Source organism: Vulpes lagopus, chromosome 11 (assembly GCF_018345385.1).
Source record: "Vulpes lagopus strain Blue_001 chromosome 11, ASM1834538v1, whole genome shotgun sequence".
Taxonomy (NCBI): domain Eukaryota; kingdom Metazoa; phylum Chordata; class Mammalia; order Carnivora; family Canidae; genus Vulpes; species Vulpes lagopus.
This window is the reverse complement of record NC_054834.1, coordinates 85,292,748-85,301,214: the sequence shown is the minus strand read 5'-3', so window position 1 is coordinate 85,301,214 and position 8,467 is coordinate 85,292,748. Positions and strand designations below refer to the sequence as shown.

The 8,467-nt window shown below is 42.3% G+C and overlaps 1 protein-coding gene across 8 annotated transcripts in view; it reads left to right on the top strand.

Annotated features, from left to right (window-relative positions):
* The first annotated feature begins 3,109 nt into the window (after positions 1 to 3,109).
* The window catches only part of ITGB6 (integrin subunit beta 6), a 128,801-nt gene continuing 123,443 nt past the window's right edge, over positions 3,110 to 8,467 (top strand). For all 8 annotated transcript variants that reach the window (XM_041722844.1, XM_041722845.1, XM_041722843.1 and 5 more), the window contains exon 1: positions 3,110 to 3,376. The gene's annotated coding sequence lies outside the window, so the exon portion shown is untranslated. The remainder of the gene's footprint in view (positions 3,377 to 8,467) is intronic.

The following is an 8,467-nucleotide window of genomic DNA, read 5'->3' as shown; positions in this document are numbered from 1 at the left end:
GGCAAGGTTATTGTATGAATTCAATGGATGGTGGCAGCCCAGGTGGCTCAGTGGTTTAGCACCTGCCTTCAGCCCAGGGTGTGATTCTGGGGTCCCAGCATCAAGTCCCAAGTCAGGCTCCCTGCATTGAGCCTGCTTCTCCCTCTGCCTGTGTCTCTGCCTCTCTCTCTCTATCTTTCATGAATAAATAAATAAAAAATTTTTAAAAAGAAATTATTTTAAAAAATCAATGGATGGATGTTAAATTTGTTTTTTGATTCAAAAGTATTTTGCCTGTTTAATAAGAAAAAATGTACACAATCAAAGTCCAATAAAGGTAGAGACAGTAGGGAGAAATTTATAGTCAAGCAATGGTAGTGCAAATATATGTTGGTATAATTCCTATGGAAACTGGCATATTGCATTAAGTATTTGAACTCAGTATTTAAATGTACATACAAAATTGTCTTCTTTGATCCAATAATTAGGCATATGAGAGTTTGTTGCAGGAAATACAAACACTAATAATGATGATGATGATGATGAAGGGCAACCTCTTTGTGTAAAGGTTTTCTTTACAGCATTTCCTGTCATGGAAACAGCGTAAACTTTAAGTAAATAAAGGAATGTTTAAGCACAGCATTACAGGCTTAGGCGATGCTTAGATTAAATTCTTACAATGTTAAATGAATAAAAAATGGATTAAAAATACACATTCTGCAAAAAAAAAAAAAAAAACAAACACATTCTTCAGGCACCTGGGTGACCGGGTCATGATCCTAGGGTCCTGGGATCGAGTTCCACATCAGGCTGCAGGATGCAGGAGCCTGCATCTCCCTCTTGCCTATGTCTCTGCCTCTTTCTCTGTGTCTCGCATGAAGAAATCAATAAAGCTTTTAAAAAAATACACATTCTGTATGATCACATCATTGTAACAAAAAAAACCCATAAGCATTAAAAAGAACCAGAAAGAAAAAAGCAGAACTGTCAACAGTAATGGGTAGAAGAATGTCAGAAGGCGCTTTGGACCAAAGGACTATATGAACTTTTGACCCTCTTTGTATTCCTAACACCTTGTACATATATGACACTCAGGATATATGAAATGAATTTTTTAAAGTGCTAAACCTTAGCTCCTAATTAAGAAATTAACACTCTGCTCAACTAACTTTCCAATTAATCAAAGCTTTACCTTAATTGGCCCTGTAAAATAGTTTTAAAATATTTTTTCCCAGTGGTTTCTTCTTATTTTTCCATCCAGCTCTCTGTAAGATCATAGATATTCAGGAACTAGTACATTTGGCATTTGGTCAAATAGCAAAAGCTTGGATTTAGCCATTGAGTATCACAAGGCGCAACATCAAAGGAATTTTGAAATGTTGCTCCCCACATACAGCCCAGCCCATGTCATCTGATCCTCAAGAATGCTGTGCAGAGCCCCAGAGCAGCAGGAGATGGATACCCGCGGCAGGGAAGCCCAAGCATACGTTGTCACCAACAGGAGAGTGGGTACGAGCCAAAGAAGGAATGGATGGCACACTTTAATGGTAGACAGCACTTTCCAGAGAAAACTTGTCAGCGCATCATAGTGAATTTTGCATAAGGAGAGGGAATACAATCAATAGAACCCTCATTTATTTACAGAAATAGAACAAAGCATCCAAAGTAGGCAACTATGTGGATATTTGGTTCTTTAATTCCCTGGAAATTATATTTATTGCCTACTTTAGCAGTATTCTTAGTGACAATGTTACAAAATACCATCATGTATTTCTAGCATGTCCTACAGGCCTGTCTTATGGCTCACGGTGAGCAGAGCACCACACAGCACACAGTGGAGTCGGTCCCCTCAGGAAACAGAAGATAGTCAGTGCTGGGGCAACCCACAGAGGAAATGAATTTTGCAGAGAAGGAATAATATCTCTGTGGCAGAAATTAAGTCAGTTCTTGAATTCCAGATCGAAGTGTTTCCTCACGTAGGAGTTTACTTAGTGAGCAAAAGGAATGTAAGCCCCCTTGAAGGTTCCAGGGTATCATAGAGGTTAGAAATGAAAGGTGGTTTAAAAATCTTCTAAGAAGCCACCATACACAGGACACGTTCTTTATAGACAAGGAGTCAGCTCAGAGACCTTAGGAATTTTTCTGAGATCAAGTATCCAGTCAACAATAGAGCGAGGACTCAGACCCAGGGGCCCTGGCTCTCTGTTGCCCTTGCTTCCAGAGCACTCAAGTACCACATGGCTTGTGAGCTGCCACACTGCCGCCAGTACTGTTCTTCAGACGCTCAAGAGGCGCTGGGGCACGAGGGAAACTGCTTTGGAGTCAGACTGAGGTTTAAATCTGTCACTTACCAGCATGTGACCTTGGGCAAGTCAACGAATCTCTAAAGCAAGGCCACCAACCCAGGCCACACTGCGGTGGTAAGAATGAAAAGATAAAACATCTCCAGGGCTGAGATGGCACTGGAATACCACGGCGGCCCAGTGAACAGCACCAGTCATCTGTCATATGACCTCCTTGAAGGCGGACCCAAAGCCCTGCACTCTTGGCCTCGACCTCAGAAGAGTGTGGTCCAAACACTTCATCCTTCTTCCCAAAAGCTGTACGGACGTCTCTTCTCAGCTGTGCCCAACTGGAACAAATCAAATCCAATTTGGACCATTTAGTGTTTGGCACCATCTTTCATACTAATCTCCTCAGTTTTTATTTTCATTTTCCAGTTTAACCAAACAAGCCACTTTCAGAGGCTAGTGACTTTAAGCCAGACCCACCAATAAACTAGACTTCTCCTGAAAACACCAGGATCCTTTCGAAAGAATGTAAATATAAACAACCCAACACAATATACGAAAATTTGATGGGAGTTGGGTCATTGGTGCCAGCTCAACTCTAAACTTGCCTGGTACTATTTTGGGGTATCACAATCTATGTGTGCTCCACGTCCCAGCCACCCTGCCATCCATTAGGTTCGAATGTCCTTTATGGAATGAACTTGATCCCCCCGCCTTACTTTTGGTCTCTCTCCAGGGCAGCTAATGCGCTGGCATAGTTCTGCCATTTGTCAGCCAGAAGTCTGGTTACACATTTGCTCGTCAATCTAAACCTAACCTATTCTCATACGAGCACTTGGGGTTTCATGTAAATCCACCAGACACTCTGTCATTCAGCAGCAATAGCTCTCCCTAGTAGGCCGCACCAATGTGCCTTCATGAAATATTTCCCTGGGTTGGTGGAAGAAACATTCAAATGAACGTGCTTTTTCAGGAATGGTGACACCAGAATGTTACAAATCTGTTCAATACCACAACAAGGATAAATGGTATTTCTGCCAAAGACTTGGTAACGGGTGCAGTAATGCATCTCAGCACTTTCTGAAAGTAAAGGTCTGCCCTGGGAGGTAAGTCCTATAATGCATGACTAACAAACGCAAACCCAAACTTCGGAACTAAGTTTTCCTCGTCCGTGTAACCGATCGTTTCCAACAGACGCCGCCTTAGGAAGTTCATGACGTTCCTTCTGTCCTCTGGATACTCCCGTCCAGGCGAGGCTGACCCCATGGTTTCTGAAAGGGGGCTTCCTCATTAATCGAGCATGCTTTACTGTGATTTTTCTTACATTTGAATTCACACGTGCTTTTACCAGCCGTACTTCAAAAATCTGCTATGGTGTAAGGGCACGATTTCATGGGGTTATTAGTTCATCGTTCAGGAAGGTATTTTTAACATTCAGTTGAACAGTTTCTTAAGCAGCTTTTTAAGATCCTTGTTTCTGGTTATAGTGATTAATTGTTCATCTTTAAAAAAAAAAAAAAGGCAACTTTAGGCCCTGGCCTTCCCTGTGTCTTGTGGCATTTTCAAGGCGTCACAAAGGAACTAAGGAACTGGGAATTTAAACAAGACGAAGTATCAGTTCTCATTGACACGGGCATGACACTGGGCCAGTTAACTTGGGTGTTCCTAGACTGTAAAATGCTGTGTTAAAAAATAAAAATTAAAATTAAGAAATAAAATTTAAAAAAAAAAGTAAAATGCTGTGTTAATGTAGACCTAATTCATGAGAACTGTGGAGACGGGGGTGGAGGGGGTGGAGGGGGTGGAGGCTTCCAGTCTAGGGTATTTACGAAGAGCTCATTTTATTCCTGCAAGTGTCTGAAAATGCCGGGTAATCATTACTATTCACTATGAGCACTGAAAGTATGACTACCAGCGCTCTAAAAAAAAAAAAAAAAAAAAAAAAAAATTCCAATAATTCCAATATCTGTGAAAGGTTATTCATCCAAAGAATGTGTCCTCTAAAATTAAAGACTCACAGAGTTCTGGCGTATTGGCTCTCTCCATGCCTAAAATGGACAGAGTCCAGATCCTGGTCAGAGAGCAATGGTTTTCTTTTACTGTTTTGGATTCAGAACAGAATCATCAGATCATAGTTACAGTTTTTTAGCACTGGGTTTCAAGCAGAGAGTCACTTGGTCACAGTATAAAGATTAGTGTCTACCTAGGTAAAACGGGGTGCCTTGGGGAAATGCAGAAAGGCCTTCCTCTGCAGGCTCTTCTTCGTCCTGGGCATTCGGAGATAGTCTTTTCCTCTATTTGACTCCCTCTAGTGTTTTCTGGCTGAAGTACAGGAACTAAAGCTCCATTTACACGCACAAAAACGTTACTGCAATTTCTCAGTATTTTCCCCGGTTATCATACACTGAAGCACACTTGCCACCAGATGTTTTGACATGAACTCTAAGTGATTGCGAGAATTTTTGATTGGAGAGTCTCAAGCTTAGGTTCTTGTATTCCTATTCGTCAGATCCCCAAAGTAGGCATAGACTTCTGATCTGTTAGGGTTAGAGACTTCTCTGCCTTTGAACCCCTATATTCTCATTCATTTTTATTATGATCTGAAGAAGGGGGAAAGAGTCTCTAATGAACTAAGGCAAGCACGCAGGCATCTCTTTGACATATTTTCCAAGAATAGAACGTAATGGTTTGATTCTTCTAAGTCCCCCAAGAGGTTCAAGGTGTTTTGCCTCAAGAGAAAAGTGATTCCTTCTTCTTCTTTTTTTTTTTTTTAAATAGCCTTATGGAAACATTGCATATTTTCTCTACAGAAGCCCTTAGTCAGACCAGGAAGAGTAGCTTCTTGGGAAATGTATTGCTTGTGGGCACTTTTTCTTTACTGAGAAGAAAATACACTTCCAAAGCTGTCAGCTGCCGTTGCTGCTACTTTGGAAACCAGCCACAGCTGATGTGAGAGCTAACTATAGGCCAAGGTCATCTGGGGATCTACCCAGCCTGCGTGCAGAGATGGCACCCATACCTCATGGGAGGGCATGGGCTTGCCAGTCCAGCCAGTCCAGCCCAGAGAGCTAGTTTCAGCTGGAATCCCCACAAGAAGGCCCTTGATCGTCCTTCACGCTGTCGGCAGTCACTTTTACACTTGACCATTCTCAACCACAATCTGCTTTATACACTGGCCTCTTCTCCCCTTTATAACATCCTCCCTGTTTGCAGGCCCCCATAGGGGGTTCATAGGTATGGCAAATAATAATATTAAAACTGACCTTTACTGCTGTTTGTTTAACAACACAAAGCTCACTGAGGCATGCAGCTCCGCTACATCAAATGACTTCAACCAAGTACCTGAACAGGAAACCCTCAGGCTTCTTTTTCTTCCTTCTTTACGACCATCAGCCTCTAATCCTGGCCAGGCCTTGTCCGTTCAGATCCTTAGAGATCTTTCCTCTTTCGTGTCCCCTGTCATTACATTTCATCCACTTTGCCTGGTTGCTGTAATAACTTTCCAACCAATCTCCCACCTCCAATTCACCAACATTCCACTATTGCTTATATTTCAAAATTACAAATCAGAATGCATAACTCTTCCGTCGAACACCGTGCCTTTCCCCATCATCTACAAGATAAAGCTCATGCTCTCTAGACTGGCAGTCTGCCTACCTTTCCAGGCTCATCTCTTATCATTCCCTTCTTTCCATCACTCTCTTCATCACGTAAACATACCCCCTCCCTTAACCCCATCATCCTCTCCCACGTCTTCAGATCTGTCTAGTGATCTTATCTCCCTAGTGATCTTCTCTACTTATTCCATCAAGATTCAGTTTGCAAATTATCTTTCTGATGGAGCTTCCCCTGATACTCTTCCAAAGCTCCCCCACACAGCTCACACACACGTGTGTGCACTTAGTCCTTCCATCTATAATGCTCCTTAGGCCACTGTTGATTCTTAGCTCTTGTATCACTACACATACACACAGACACACACACACACACACACACACACACACACAGAACCACAGATTTTGGACTCTTCCTGACTAGGCTGTGAGGTTCTTAATGGGAGAATCTTATATTATTGATTTATTGTGTGTGCATTCCCAACATCTACAGCCACACTTAAAGCAGTATATACATTTTGTCGTATTAATAAAAATATAAATCTCACAAACAAAGCAGCTGGTCACATCCGAGAAAGTGTATTTTAATTTAAGTCCTGTCTTTACCTCTGCCCTTTGCTAAATGGTATTTGATTTACCAGGTTCCCAGGTGGGTTGTGGCCTAAAGACCCATATCTGCACTTTAGGAAAGCCGATGCTTTTACCAAGAAATGAACTAGAAAAATATTGGGGACCAGGGAATTAGAGGAAGGGTCAGGAGCAAGGATATGTTGGGGCTGAGGTGTGCTGCCCAGTGAGCACAGTCCAATTCTGGAAGACTTTGTAACCAAAGGAGCTGTTAAACTTGAGACAGACACCATGCATGCATGGTTCCTACATATTGCGTGCCTCTAGGCCGTCTCTCCTCTTACTTACATCCCTACATCCTCTGTTCATCCGTGCAAGTTCTCAACTTAGATCTAGGCTTAGCCTGGTAACCTTGACTTCAAGATCAGTTACCAGCATGGTCCTTACCTTTGCCCGTCTAAGTTACTCATTTCCCCCCATGAAAAATATTTCTTCAAGAGACTGCCAAGGTTGAACTAATCTCTGCCTACCTTAGGTAACTAAGAGGCTGTGATTTTGTGGAGAGAATTTGGGAATCACAGTTTTAGGATCCATAGTCTTCTCTGTACCTCCTTGTTGCAGGAAGTATCAACTCTGCTTAAGTTCTGCTCAAAGCTCAAGCGATTTTTCAACTGTGAAATATCAATTCCTAGAAAAGTATCTTGACCACGAAGCTCTTATCAAATCTGGCTAGCCTCCATATCTAAACTTCTCTTACTCTTCATCTATGCAAACTGTCCATTTTTTCATTATCTCATTTTAAAAAATTGTTACTGAGCCTTTTTTTATGCACCAGAGATGAGGTATGGGCAGTAAACAAGACATACGCAGTCCTTCTCCTCAAGAGCTTGCAGTCTGGCTCTCTGCTGTCCCTTGAATCTGACCTATATACAGGGATCTGCCTGTGTGCACTGAGTATGCTCACACCTGCCACCCCTCTGGCCTGTCTGAATTCTTATAATTCATCAAAGTTCCATTCAAGTCTTCCCACCAATGTCTGGTGTTGTCTCTCTCTTAGAGCGGGGGGTATTAAGAACTGGCTAAAGCACCATATCTAAGGATGCTATGTAAAACCAGCATTGATCCTAAGGAGGCTTCTGGTAATACCCCCAAGGGCTCTGTCGTCGCTATAATTTGTACCAAGTGTAGGTTCTGATATACATAGAAAGGCCATGCTTACTCCTTCCGTGAATATTATGGATGCGTCCGTAAGATATCTAACCACAGAATCAAGATGTATTTGTTATCTTTTGCTACATAGCAAATCACACCAAAACTGAGTGGCTTAAACAACAAGTATTTGTTATCTTATAGTTTCTTTAGTTCACAAATGCAGCAGCAGCTTAGCTGGGTGTTTCTGGCTCAGGGTTTCTCATAGTTTCAGTCAGGATGTGGGTCAGGGCTGGAGGCCTCCGAAGCCTTGGCTGGGGTGGAAGGTCTGCTTCGAATCTGACTCACTCACATGGCTGTGGGAAGGGGACTTCAGTTCCTCACCACGTAAGCCTGTCCATAGGCTGCATGAGCATCCTCAAGACGTGGCACAAACTTCCCCCGGAAAAAGCAAGCCAAGGGAAGAAGAAAGTCACAGTCCCTTTTAGGTCCTGGTCTTTAAAGTCACACAGCATCACTTCCACTTTATTCTATTTATTAGAAACAAATCAGTAGGTCCACCTGTACTCCAGGAGGGGAATTAGGCTTCACCCCTTGAAGGGAGGAATGTTCAAAAATTTTGTGCCTATATTTTAAAAGCACAGAAGCTGCTCAAGAATCTTGGAGATTGGAGCTGTGGCCTAAATCTAAATCTAGGGTGTGAAAGACTTAATTTATAGCAGTCTGAATGAAAATTCTTATGAGTTTTAGTCAACAGAGGTCATTATGGGCCTGCTCCAAAAGTCAACATGATCCTAGGCTGCATGTAAAACCAGGTGCCATCTGGGATGGGGAAGTGAGTCATGTCTATTTTACTGTGTTGAGCTC